This window comes from Pteropus medius, unplaced genomic scaffold (genome assembly GCF_902729225.1).
Source record: "Pteropus medius unplaced genomic scaffold, Ma_sr-lr_union100, whole genome shotgun sequence".
Lineage (NCBI taxonomy): Eukaryota > Metazoa > Chordata > Mammalia > Chiroptera > Pteropodidae > Pteropus > Pteropus medius.
Window position 1 is genome coordinate 13583916 of NW_024349803.1, and position 12734 is coordinate 13596649.

General features: G+C 47.0%; 1 protein-coding gene and 1 pseudogene across 3 annotated transcripts in view; one reads left to right on the forward strand and one right to left on the reverse strand.

Moving 5' to 3' along the window:
- Positions 1-12734, forward strand: part of SLC6A6 (solute carrier family 6 member 6) — an 82479-nt gene that overhangs the window by 4026 nt on the left and 65719 nt on the right. For all 3 annotated transcript variants that reach the window (XM_039837359.1, XM_039837358.1, XM_039837360.1), the window contains exon 2: positions 8090-8126. The gene's annotated coding sequence lies outside the window, so the exon portion shown is untranslated. The remainder of the gene's footprint in view (positions 1-8089; positions 8127-12734) is intronic.
- LOC120582503 (uncharacterized) lies at positions 12430-12548 on the reverse strand (annotated as a pseudogene).

The window sequence follows — 12734 nt, forward strand, 5'->3', positions numbered from 1 at the left end:
AGCCGGTGGGTGGTATGGGGGTAGGGGATGCAGCAGTAACTCTAGTCAGGCATCAGAATTACCTGAATTACTTTTTACAACTCCGTATTCCCAAGCCGGGCCTGGACACACTGGAATAGAATCCCTGGGGGTGGAGCCTGGGAATCTGTATTTAAAATTTTTTTCATGATTAAAAAACATATTTTTAAATTGAGATATAATTTACATGCAGTGAAAAGCAAAGATTCCGTTTGATGAGTTGTGATGAATTTATACAAAACTGTGTAACCATCACCAAGAGCTAGATATAGAACATGTCCAGCTCCCCCAGAAAGTTATCTGTGTCCGTCTCCTCCCAGAAGGAATGAGTTTTTGATTTCTATCACCATAGATGAGTTTGGCTAAGCTTAGAACTTCATATGAATGGCTCTGAATGACATATACTCTTTCGTGCCTGGCTTCTCTCTGCCTGATGTTTTGAGATGCATCCATGCTGTTGTATCAATAGCTCATTCCTTTTGTTGCTGAGTAGTATTCCATTGTATGGATGCACCAGTTTGTTTATTCATTTTCCTGCTGGTGGACATTTGGGTTGTTTCCAGTTTGGGGTGATTATGAGTAAAGCTTTTATGAGCATTTGTGCACAAGTCTTTTTGTGGGCTTAGATTTTCATTTTTCTAGGAGTGGAACTGCTAGGTCATAGGGTAGAGATATGTTAATTTTATGGGAAACTGTCCAAGGATTCTCTTTTAATTACAAAAAATAATATATCTCAAGCAATACAAAATTATGAAAGTGATCCTTAAAGATCATTTTTAAAATGTTCAGTCTAATCTTTAGTCTATCTTTGTGGAGAGGACTTTAAGATTATGCATTTTCCTCTGCCTACAACTTTAACCGTATAACTCAGATGTCTAGTTGGATATATATTCCTTTTTATTACTTTCTAGATCAATTTTCATTTCGGTTTTGATTTTCCTTTCCAGCTAGGGGTTATTTAGGATCTGTGCTAGCTGTGGTCTTATTTTGTTAAGGAAAATGGCATCACACTGTTCTTGGTTCTGCCACTCACTCTATTCAAACAACAGACCATTGTAGAACTGACTCTTTTCAGAACATACAGATCTGCCAGGCCATTTTGAACAGCTAGTGTGAATTTGGGAATCACTGACCTAGGTTGGCCTGTCTTAATCATCCGGAGAGCCACCAGCTCAGTGAATGAAACACTCTCACAATGACTTTGAACTTTCCCTGATGATAGGCAGCGAAGCAACCCAAGGCCATTCAGCATTCTGTGACAGGAAGGAACTGAGCACCTACTCTGCTTTATCACCCTTCTTGTATTTTAAGCCCTGAGTCTGACTTAGGGTTCTTACCTGCATCTTCCAGACAAGTTCATCTGGTCTCAAAAAAGTGACTTGCCCCAGCTAAGCAGGGGAAATGGGGAGGAGCTTTGGAACCTGAGCCCATCTTATTCTAACGTTTATTGAGCACTTGCTGGGTGCCAGGCATAGTGCCATATCCAGGGGGCAGGGTTAAAATAAATCAAGACAGTCCCTGTGCTCAAGCAGCTCACAGCCTCAAGGGAGGGGAGATCTATATCAGGAAGAGGTTAATGAACAACCCCAGGCAGTTTATGTCAAGGAACACCTGGGAACATCTGAGAACATCTGAAGGAGAGTGGGCCATTGGCTGGTGAGTGTGGAGACTTTGGGATCATTGAGTTAACCCTCCCTGCCCACCCACTTTATGGACGAGGAGACTGAGGTCTGAGTTAGGCACAAATCAACATGGAAAGATAGGCCATCAAAAGGGCCATTGTTCACAGACTTGTGGTTCTTTCCCAGCTCCACCTGCCTTTCAGTGATTATGTAAAACAGATGAATTTAAGAACAGAGTGTTTACCTCTGTCTCAAACTTTCAATAGCCTGTGGTCAGGACTCTCAAATCCTGATTTTATCACTGTGAGTGGAAGAGGGGCTGAGAGGGCAGAGCCGTACTGATCCGAAAGATTCCCAGGGCTTGGCCGCTCAGGAGACACCTGCAGAATCTGGAATGGGGGTTCCTGGACAGCAGGACCACTTCCGCTGGAAGGAGCATGTGGCCTGACTCCTGGTGGGCAGCTCTGATCACTGTGTGGAGTAGAATTGAGGTAGCTGCAAGAGGGCTGGTGGGTGTCCGAGCAGGCCTGGGCCAAAGGCCAGGAGATCTGAGTTCTGGTTCTCTCACCTCGGGTCCTCACTGGCTACTCTGAGTTCAGCCTCCCCATTAAATGGAGGCCTGGACCACATCTCTGCAGGTTCCCTCCAATGAAGTTCTGAGAGTCCTGACCATCCCATAGCTCTTCTTTGCACAAAAGTGCTAAGTAACTCACTGCCATATTCCACTATCTCCTTCCAGTAGAAAGTCCTTAACCTGGGGGCCAGGTTGCCTGTTGACTGGTGGGGGGTGGAGGGGTGAAGTTGGCCTGTAGATTTCAGCAGAGTCATGCTTAGTGGGTGAAGGGCACCGGAAGGAGGCGGTCCTGAAGGCTCTGCCCTCTTGCTGCATAGCTAGTCAGCACCTGGAGATAATGGCTGCTCAGCCTTCATGGAAGACTCAGACCATGATTTCAAGGACATTCATTCTATTACCAGATGACACTAGGTATCTCCTCTCTGGGTAGTAGATGTCATCACAGCTCAAGACAATAGCCTCCTCACCTGCCTCCATGCCTCCTGGGCATCTCTCTTTACTACACCTCTCAGCATGTCACTCTCCCGCTCAGAAGCCTTCAATGGCTCCAGTGCTTTATCAAATCAAATCAAACACCTGATCCTGGAATTCGAGGCCCTTCATGATCTGTCTCCTGGTCCATGTTTACCCTCATCTGCCACCAGTTCTCTTCTGTCCTTGTGATCCGGCTGGTTTCTGCTCCTAAACCAAGCCGTGGGCTCTCTTGGCCCTGCCCAGGACTCAGCCTGCAGGCCCTTTCTCTCTTCCCTCCTTATTCTCACTCTTCAAGGGCCAGCTTAAAACTGCCTTCTTCATGAACTTTCTTTGAGCCCCTTAACCATGCCTGGCACATAGTAAGTACTCAGAAAAGATTAAGTGAGTCAAAGAGCCCCTGTAGAGTGAAGCTCAGGCCTCCGTGGTCTTGTCTTTAGTCCGCCCACCTGACTGTGGGCACATGGGGGAGGGGGATGCTCCAGAATAGGGCCTGGTGCACAGTAGGTGCTCAGCACACACACAAAAAAAAGCCCTCTGATTTTCTCTACTCCGAAATGAGAGCCTATAGTTTGAACATCTGAATCAATCCAGGCTTGGAAGTTAAATTCACCCATCGCCATCCAGCCATCCAACCAATATTTATTTGTTCTAGGCCTTTGGAGATGTGGCAAGTGACCAAGACAGACAAAATCATGTCCTGATGAAGCTGAGCACAAAATAATTTAATAAACTATCACAGGGGCACCTGGACAGCAGGGTTTGGGTGCCCTGGGCTGCTGGCTTTGCTGTGTGATCTAGACGAGTCCTACCTATCTTTTCTCTGGCCTTCGGTCCTAACCTGTAAGGAAACATAGTATTTGGGAAAAAGACCCTTCCTTTTCTCTGTTGAGAAGTGCATATCATCACTGAGTAGGGTGCTGTTCCAGTGGGCCCCCTTTAAGGATACAATTGTTGTACTGCTGGTTTTTAAGATCTTAGCCCTTCTCTGAAAGAAGCCTCCTGATTTGGGGCCTGTAGTTCCGAGATGCTCTGAGCGGAGCTGTGGCCATGGGCTTTTAGTATAAAGCATCGTTCCAAAGTGGATTTTTCCCTGTCATCTGTAGAATACATATTAAAACAAACCTTAAAAAAAAAAAAAAAAGAGGGAGGAAGGGAAGGAGAGAGAGAAAGAGAAAGAGAAAGAAATGTCCCCAGACCTGGCAGCCTCTCTCCACTGCTACTGAGCAGAATCCTTTTCTGTCTTCCACTTCTCACCAGTGGAAGGTGTAGGTTGTTCTAAAGGATCATGCCCCAGACATGAAAAAAACGGTACCAGTCCCCACAAAATGGTCTTCCAGGGGCTGTTTTGGACCACAGGTGTGTTTTGTGTTGTCCATACAGTTTTATAAATTCGAGCTAACATTTTTCAGCATGGGATCTTTTTGCATTTGCATCCGGTCATCTAGTTTCTCTGACCTTAGCGCTGTCCCACCTAGCAGCCCCTCCCCTCCAGTGTGCCCCACACCATTCCCCACTCTCCCGCCCCGTATGGCAGGAAGAACCTGGACAGTGGAAGCTTCTTGCTCTGTTCATTCAATAGGGCTGACAATGGGCAAAGGGGAGGTGATTCAGGAGCTTCAGTTCAGTAGCCTTTCTAGTCAGTCTTTGAGTGGGGACCCTTTGCACTTTCACGGGGTCATTGCTGGCTGGAGCTGGGGAAATCTAGGCGGTCTCCACACCGCTCCATGTGGGCTTGCAGGGCTCCCCGACACTAGTCTGGGGCACGAATCTTCCAAGGCAGCCTCTCTGCCAACCTCTGCTGTGAGTTCCGGGTGGTGAGCTCCACGCTCCACAAAGAGGGTAATTTAATTTTCCTCCTGGAACGCAAAAGGTTCAGCCTCCTGTGGAGAGGAACATAGGCAGTCAGACTCTGCCAAAACCCCAAATCTGAGGCCTGGAATGTTTTCAGTAGATTTTGTTACCTTGCCTGAGTCCTGTGATCAGTACCTATTCACTAAGTCTATTGTAGGACACACCTGGCCTGTGTCCCTTCCCCTCTCCTGAGCCAAGGGGCTCAGGAGAGGCTGAAAGACACCAGAGAGTTTTTCTTCTCTCTCAACATTTCATTACCACTGACCTCTGCCTGCTGTCCCCCAGGTCTGAGGGTTGGGGGTACATCTTGGCTTGGTCTTGGGGTGCTATAACCACAATAATAATAACACATACCATGGCCCTTCAGACTTGGAAGCTGTAGACCACACCTGGGATCTTGTTAAAATGCCCCTTTCTGTGCAGGAGGTCTAAGGTGGGGCCTGAGATTCTGCATTTCTGTCTGGCTGCCAGGTTATGCAGTGCTAGTGCTGCTGGTCTGGGGACCACTCTGAGTAAAGGAGATAAGTCACAGCTTCGGGCCTCTGCTGAACTTTGTGGGCCAAGCCCAGGGCCTAGTGAGCATAATCTCTCTTATCATCACAAAAGACACCATTATTTCTAGTTTGCACAGGAAAAGCTGAAGTCTCAGGTAATTTGCCCCAGGTCACACAGCTGAGAGGCTATTGAGCCAGGCCAGACCCTCTGGGCCAGTGCCGCCTTGGAAAGGATAGTGGTGGGGAAGCCCTTTTCTACTGAGCAGTGTCCCCGTTCCAAAAGCCACAGGAGGCTTTTTAAGGCAGCCAAGTCAGATGTAAATCAGGGAGAGCCCAGGGCCCGCCAGGCGGTGCTGACAGCAAGGCCAAGGCAGTGTGTCAGGCCTAGGCCCGCAGTGGGATTTGGTGCTGGCATGTTGCCTGGTGCAGAGAGCCATTGGGGGATGTTCACAGCTCCTGGAAGAGACCAGCGTGGGCCTGCTGGGGCCCCAGGAGGCTCTGTCATTCTGATAGCCTCCTCAATATTTAGATAAATCCCAGGGTGGAGGCTGGCTAGAAGGGTGGGCAATGGGATGGGTGTAAGCTGGGACCTGGTGCTTTAGTTGTTTAAAGGTTGGCTCATCCTTGAATCACTCAGGCACTTTCCTTAATTGGGGGTCTGCATTAAGGACCAAGTGGCCATGGTCTCCTGCCTGGCTAGAGCTTTATTTTGCATCGGGTACCTGCCTCAAGCAACTGGGAAGAGTAGAACAGATTTAGAGTCTGGGTCCTGGATGTGCAGTCTGGCATCATTTGGGAGCTTGTTAGATTGCTGACTCAGACCCTGGGGTGGGCCCAGCTCTGTGTGTTTTAATAAGTCTTCCAGGCTTAACTTTGAGAAGGGCTGATTTCTCTGTCTTGGCGAGGGTGCATCAGTCCTAACCTTTGCAATACGCTCCTGGTAGAGTACCAGGGCTGCAGGAGGACCTCAGATGTCATTTTATGTGCACCCCACTTTTCTGATGGCCTCAGTGCCAGAGTAGGAGGCATGCATAAAATTACACAGCATTTTTGAAGTAGCGCATAGGTTTGGATTTTGGAGGTTGCAAGCAGCAGAAATCAGTTCAAACTAACTTAAAAAAAAATAAAAAAGAATATTTACTGACTTTGACCAAAAAGCCCCAGGGTCATACTTCAGGCATAGCTGGATCCAGGTGCTGAGGGCTGTCATTGGGACGTTTTTTCTCTCCATTTCTGGGTGCCATGTCTCTCCTCTGTTGGCTCCATTTTCCTTGGCGTACCCCCAGCTGCACAAGGTATACACACCCTCTTAGAATAGCCATCTCAGCATAGAAAGCTTTTCCCCCAATACTTTTAGCATAACTCCTGTCATCATTCACACTGTCCAGGCTTGGTCATGTGCCTGTCTTTGAGCCAATTGTGACAGCCCCTCTGACTGACTAGGCCTGGCTCACGTGCCCACCCCTGGAAGTAGGAGATGGGGTCAGCCCACCCAGAACCCCATAGACAGAGAGAATATGTGTGGGTCTCCTGATGGAATAGATGCAGGCTGTCCCCAGAAGGGGCCTGGGTGCCAGCTCGCTAGACCCTCAGGGGCTTAGTGCCATTCTTATCCTCTTCCTTGAACTGGGCTGGCTAGCCTCATGCAAGGTCTCGCCCCAGATAGAATTATATTCTCCTTTCTCTGGTTCCCGTAACATTGTGCTTGTTATTGTGCATTGAACATGCTACCATCATCTTTCCCTTTGTCTGTCTTCCCTTGGTATGGTTTTAGATAGCAGGGTACACGTTACCACTTCCATTGCTCACCTCTGTCACAGACATTGCTAATCTACTCTAGCGTTTACAGAGCCATGTGTCCACCCAGAAAATAAAGGCTCCATGGCATCTGTCACATGTTGGTCTTTACCGTGGGGTTCCAGGCTCCGGGAGAGCAGGGACCTCTCAGCTGTCTTCACTGCTGCGTTCTCAGTGCCTAGGACAGTGCCTAGCACATAGTAGGTGCTCAATAAATTATTGACCGAATAATTGTTCCTATGCCATAATGCCTCAGCTATGGTGGGCAGCAAGCAATGTGAACCTGTTGAGTGTGGAAGCCTTAACATAACAATGAGGTTGTCTAATTTGAGGACAGGGAGCTCGCTAGACTGCTGGGGCATTTCTGAGTCTGAGGAGGAGGCCACAAAGGCAGGGCTGCAGACACTATGAGGAATGAGAAGCACCCAGCCTAGCTCCTTTCTCTGCCCTTCCACTTCTTTGCTAATCCATATAACTTATCAAAATGTAAGATCTTAGTTGTTAAGGAACCATTTCCTGATTTTCTGCATTTTTATATTCCAGGAAACCAGGAGAGCCTTCCAGCACAGCTCTGCTGGTGAAATGAGAGGCAGAAGTGGTCTGCTTCCACTTGCATTATTTCCCAAACTGAGTTCCAAAGAACAGAAGGTGTTCTATTAAAAAAGGCTTCTGGGGTCAATCACATTTTGGGACTGCTCAGCTTGGCAAAGTTTAACAGATTTCCTTGGCACACAATTCTCAGAGCCTCTAAACAGTTGATGAGTATTCTCAAAAAATCTGCGGTACCCAGGGGCTCCCACAGCCCATGTATCTAGCCTGGTGTGCCCCCTTGCTTGTAGGGAACAGTCAGTTACAGACCTAGGCTCATGACTGGTCTGGTGGAGAGCTCACAGGAGTGTGGACTTTTGGGGGGCAGCTTACCCATTCTTAGCCAGCAAGAAGAGCCTTCCCCATCCCGACCATGGGCTGGGCCACCAGTGCAGGCTTCCTGAGGACAATTTTAGGGACACTGCATCCAGGAGAGGGATGTGTGAGCCAGGGCATGAGTGTCTGTGTGTGCATGCATGTGTGTCTTTGTGTGAGTATGTGAGTGTGTGCATGAGTGTCTGAGCACCCAGTTTTCCTTTCTCCACTGGGTATTGATGGGGCCCCTCCCTACGTGTATGAGTTGGGTAGTCATACCTGGAAGAAGACTCCACGTCCTTTGTACAGTCAACCTGATCAGATCTTTCTTTCTTTGTTTCCTCTCGTTGTAATAGGTCCAGAACAACAGCCCTTTCTGAGGAGCCTCCAAACGTAAGTGGCATTGACCTCTCCATGGCCTTGGGTCTCAGTGATGCGGTAGTGACCTGATGGGGCATTCAGGAGCTTGGTGTCTCCTCCAGGCTCTAAGAGGAGGAGACAGAACTCAAGCCCCAGGACCTTTTCCACACGTCATCTCTGGGTGACGGGTACATGGCCCGGGTTTGCCACCTGTACCTGCCTATGCCAGGAAAGCAGTCCTGCAAATGGGCAAAGTACTAATTTTGAAGTCTTGGCCTGGCCCCCATTCTGGCTTTGCCACCAAGCAGTGATGGGGGCCTCGCTGAGTGGATTTTGAGGATTGGGGTCGGATTCAGCTGGGAGCTCCTTGGCTCCCAGCACAGACAGGAATGCTCCAGAAGCCAGGGCTTCTATTTCAATTGTTTCTTTATTAAACTTTTTATTTTTAAAAAATTGAAAACCTTCAGAAAAGTTGCAAGAATATTACAGTGAACTCCCGTATACCCTCCACTTAGATTTTTCCCATTGTTAAACATGTGCTATATTTACTTCATCTCTTTCTCTCTATGCTATAAAAATAGTCATATTACTATTCTCCTTTTTTTGCTGAATCATTGGGGATTTTGCAGGCCTGTTGCTCCTTTACCCCTAACCCTTCAGCATGTATTTCGTAAGAGTGAGGCCATTCTATTCCTTTATGTAAGCACACGCAATTATCAACCCCAGGACATGTAACATTGACATAATTCTGTTATCTAATTTACAGACCTTAATGACATTTTGCTTTTGCTGATTTTCTCCCGATATTTACAGAAGCTTTTCTTCCTCCCAGTTGAGGATCATGACAGCATTTTTAAAAGGGGTTTAATGGGGTAGGAACCTGATGCAGATGAGATGTCTTCTTCACCTTGATTTAAAACATCCTTCCTGGAGGGGCTTTCAAAATCTCTTAGCTCTGACAGTAAGAAATACATTGTATGACAGGATACTGCCTGTGCTCACATACATACACATGCATGAAATTAAAATCAGAATTTCAAAAATAATAGCTCATGTCCTCACTATCTGCCAGGCTCTGTTCTCTTCTGGTCTCTCTTGTATAAAAATGATAGCCCTGACCTTCTAAGTTGATTTCATGACCCATCAGTACATTCTGCTCTGGAATTGGAAAACCCTGGCTTCCTGGGCAGTAATTTCTCTCTGGGAGGTTAATAGTTCCCCTGACCAAAATTCCACTGGTCTAGGGTTGGAGTTTGGTTGATTTGGGGTCACCTAGGAAGCCAGGATTAGGAGAAAAGGCCCAAAGACTCTAGGGCTGCTGCTGTCAGGGATGGACCCGATTCTATCTTTGACATCAAGACCCGCCCTGGGTGCTCTATGACAGTCCATTGACCCCGTGGAGACTTGTTCTTCATGCTGTGACATCAAATGTGGAAAATCAGGCAGGCATATCCCTGGTGGCTCAGGATACCCCCCTGAGCAGCCGTCAAGTGGACATAGAGATGCTCCACTCCATGTCACCTCAGGAGTCGTCACCATAAATGTTATAAATGTCAGTAAGAATACTTGCTAACATTGAACTCTTCAACGACATGCTCAATATGGCACCAAGTGGTTTAACATATACTAGCACATTTTGTCTTACAATACTCTTATGACTTAGATGACAGATATATTTATCGAGTGCTTACTCTGAATATGGCACTGCTGGGCACTCTCATGAGGCACAGACTCATGCAGTCAGTCCTCAAAGTAGCTCTGTGAGTTGGGCACAGATATTATCTCCCTTATACAGATGGGGAAGTCCAGGCTCAGAGAGATTAACTGACTCCCCGCAAGGTCACACAGCTAAGAAGGATTTGAACCCTGATTGATCTGACACTGGTGCCCACATCATCCAGCACTGCCTGCCCTCTCCTCTTCTTCCCCCAGGCTGGGAGCAGACTCCAGGGCCCAGCCCCTTCTCAAGGCCCAGTCCTGGTTAATGAGTAGCCTAGGGCAGCTGGAAGCCAGGTGCCTACTGCTGAGAAGCTGGAATGTGAGTTCTGCTTCCAGATAAAGAGAATATTGTGTGAGGGCCCACCTGGGCCAGTGACTTTATAGAGAATAAACAGAAGCCAGCCACTGTACCTGTCTTACAAGGCTTGCTGATCTGTCCACACTGGGTGGGAGCCCATTTTGTAGGAGAGGCAGTCGATGCCGAGAGGCAGGTTTGCTCTCAGGCCTGTCTGACGCCTCCTCCAAGCAGCCCTCCTGGTTTTCTCTTTCTGATAGGTCTCCCTGGCCCCTTGACATGGCAGGTGATGGGAACTGGAGGGAGGTGTCTTTAGGGAACATAAGCGTCATCCCTGAAGTTTGAGCCCTACTAGGTTGCAGCTCTCCTTGTTGAGACTCCAGGTTCCCACCTGAGAGAGGGGATGATCATCACTCATGAGCCCCTCACAGGGTTGTGTGCAGCTGGGAGATGACTGACGTGTGGGTGTTTGTCAGTTGTTTTGACAGACTGAGTTATTGATAAACCAGCCAGAATAATTATTCCTGATGGGACAACCCAGGTAGTAGAAAGTTCATGGAGCTGGAGAGTCAGACACTTCTGGGTTCAAATCACCTTATGCCGGCTGTGGATCCTTGGGAGGAGAGTCACTGACCCGCTGAGCCTCAGTTTCCCCAGCTGTAACATGGAACAATAACAGCACCCACGAGGATTAGAAAGACAGCGAGCATAGGTTGAGTGGTAACGGTCACTTTGCCCTCACAGTGGAGTTTTGGAGCACTTGACAGACCTAACTAACAAGATCAGTTCCAAGTACCCCAAGACAGTTTCTATTTCCATCTCCCTGGCAGGATCCCCTAGAGCAACCCCCATCCCCTCACCCTAGCTGAAAATCAGATCCACCCTCCTTAGTATTCAGGGTAATTTTAGCAAGAGAGGAACTTTTCTGGACTTGTCATGAGAATTCCCATGGGGCCTGCCCCCTACCTCCCCACTGCGCCTCCCCTCCATGTTGTAGACTGGCAGGGGAGAGGTGTCAATACCACAGATCTGTGACCTGTTAGGAGCCTGAGAGTCAACATAAGCTCCCTCTAAGGGCCAAGACAGTGAGAATGGTAATTATCGTTCGTTTACCTTGATGAAAAATCGACATAACATTTGACACAGAACATTTTGTAAGTTTAAGGTATAATATTGATTTGATACATTTGATTGCCGTTGTAGAATTGGCTAAAACTTTCGTCTTATGACATAATTATCATTGTTTTCTAGTGTTGGGAAGTTATATTTATTTAATACAGAAAATTTAGAGAGCATAGAAAAGTCAAAAGAAGAAAGTAAAATTCATCCCAATTTTCACCATCCAGAGATAAGCATCGAATAGTGCATTTATAAACATGCGGGTAAACATACGTTATTTTAAATTTTCCTTTCAAAATTTAACTGTCAGCGTGGCTGTGTTTGGGAGCCATCTTCTCCTCCTCCTTGATACCTCTCACGTATTTCTCTGAGTATTTTTCTGGATCTTGGGTCTTAAAGGGTTGGATAGTGTGTATTTTGGGCTCATGGACCACGTGGTCTCTCTCCTCTGCTAATGTAACTAGAATGCAATGACAGTATGCAAATGATAGGTGTAGCTGTGTGTGGGTAAAACTTTATTTACAAAAACAAAAGTGCTAAATCAGGCCAAACTGTCATTTATTTAATTAATCCCCCAGTGATGACAGATTGGCCTTTTGCAGTTTCTTTCTTGTAAACCACTCTGCTATGAACATCTTTTTCCCTTTCTATTTTTAATTGTGGTAAAATACACATAACATAAAATTGGCCATTCTAGCCATTTTTAAGTCTGCAGTTTAGCAGCATTAAGTATATTCAGTGTTGTGCAACTAATCTCCGGAACTTTTTCATCTTGCAAAATCAAATTTAGTGAACATCTTACACATGGGTCTGGTTGACAAATTGGAATTGCCAGCCTAAAGGAGTTGTGCACTTTTAATATGCTGGACACAATGCTGCCAAATTTTTGACTCTCCAGAAATTGCCCCATTTGATAGCTCTCAGTCATCAAGAGTGCATGGTGGCACCTCCCTAGAGAGTCCCTGCCTTTAGGACTTTAGAGAGCAAAGAATTTAAAATAACCGTCCTAGAGAAGCAGCTCCCAGTCTGCCAGCCTTCCTCATTGGGAGAAGAAAATAAAAACTCGGTAAACAAGAAATGCTATGAATAGTGGGCCAGACTCAGAGGTTGATGAATATACACTTTATTTATTTAGGTGAGGCAACCCTTGGTTGACCTCACAGATTGAAAGGACCTTGTCAGCTTACGATCCCTTATTTTTTACGCCAACAGCACCTGGTCTTCCTAGGTGGTCTCCCATCCAAGTACTAATCAGGCCCGAACCTTCTTAGCTTCCGAGATCAGACGGGATCCGGCTTGTTCAGGGTGGCATGGCCATAGACAATGAACATACACTTCAGAGAGAGGAGAGGTGTGGTTAAGATCTCAGATCAGGTGTCCAATGAGTCTGGGTGTAAATATGGTTTGGCCTCTGCCTTACTGTGTGACCCTGGGCATGTCACTTAACCTCTCTGGGCCCCAGGGTCCTCTATCAAAGTAGACATGATATAGAATAATGTAGAATCTAC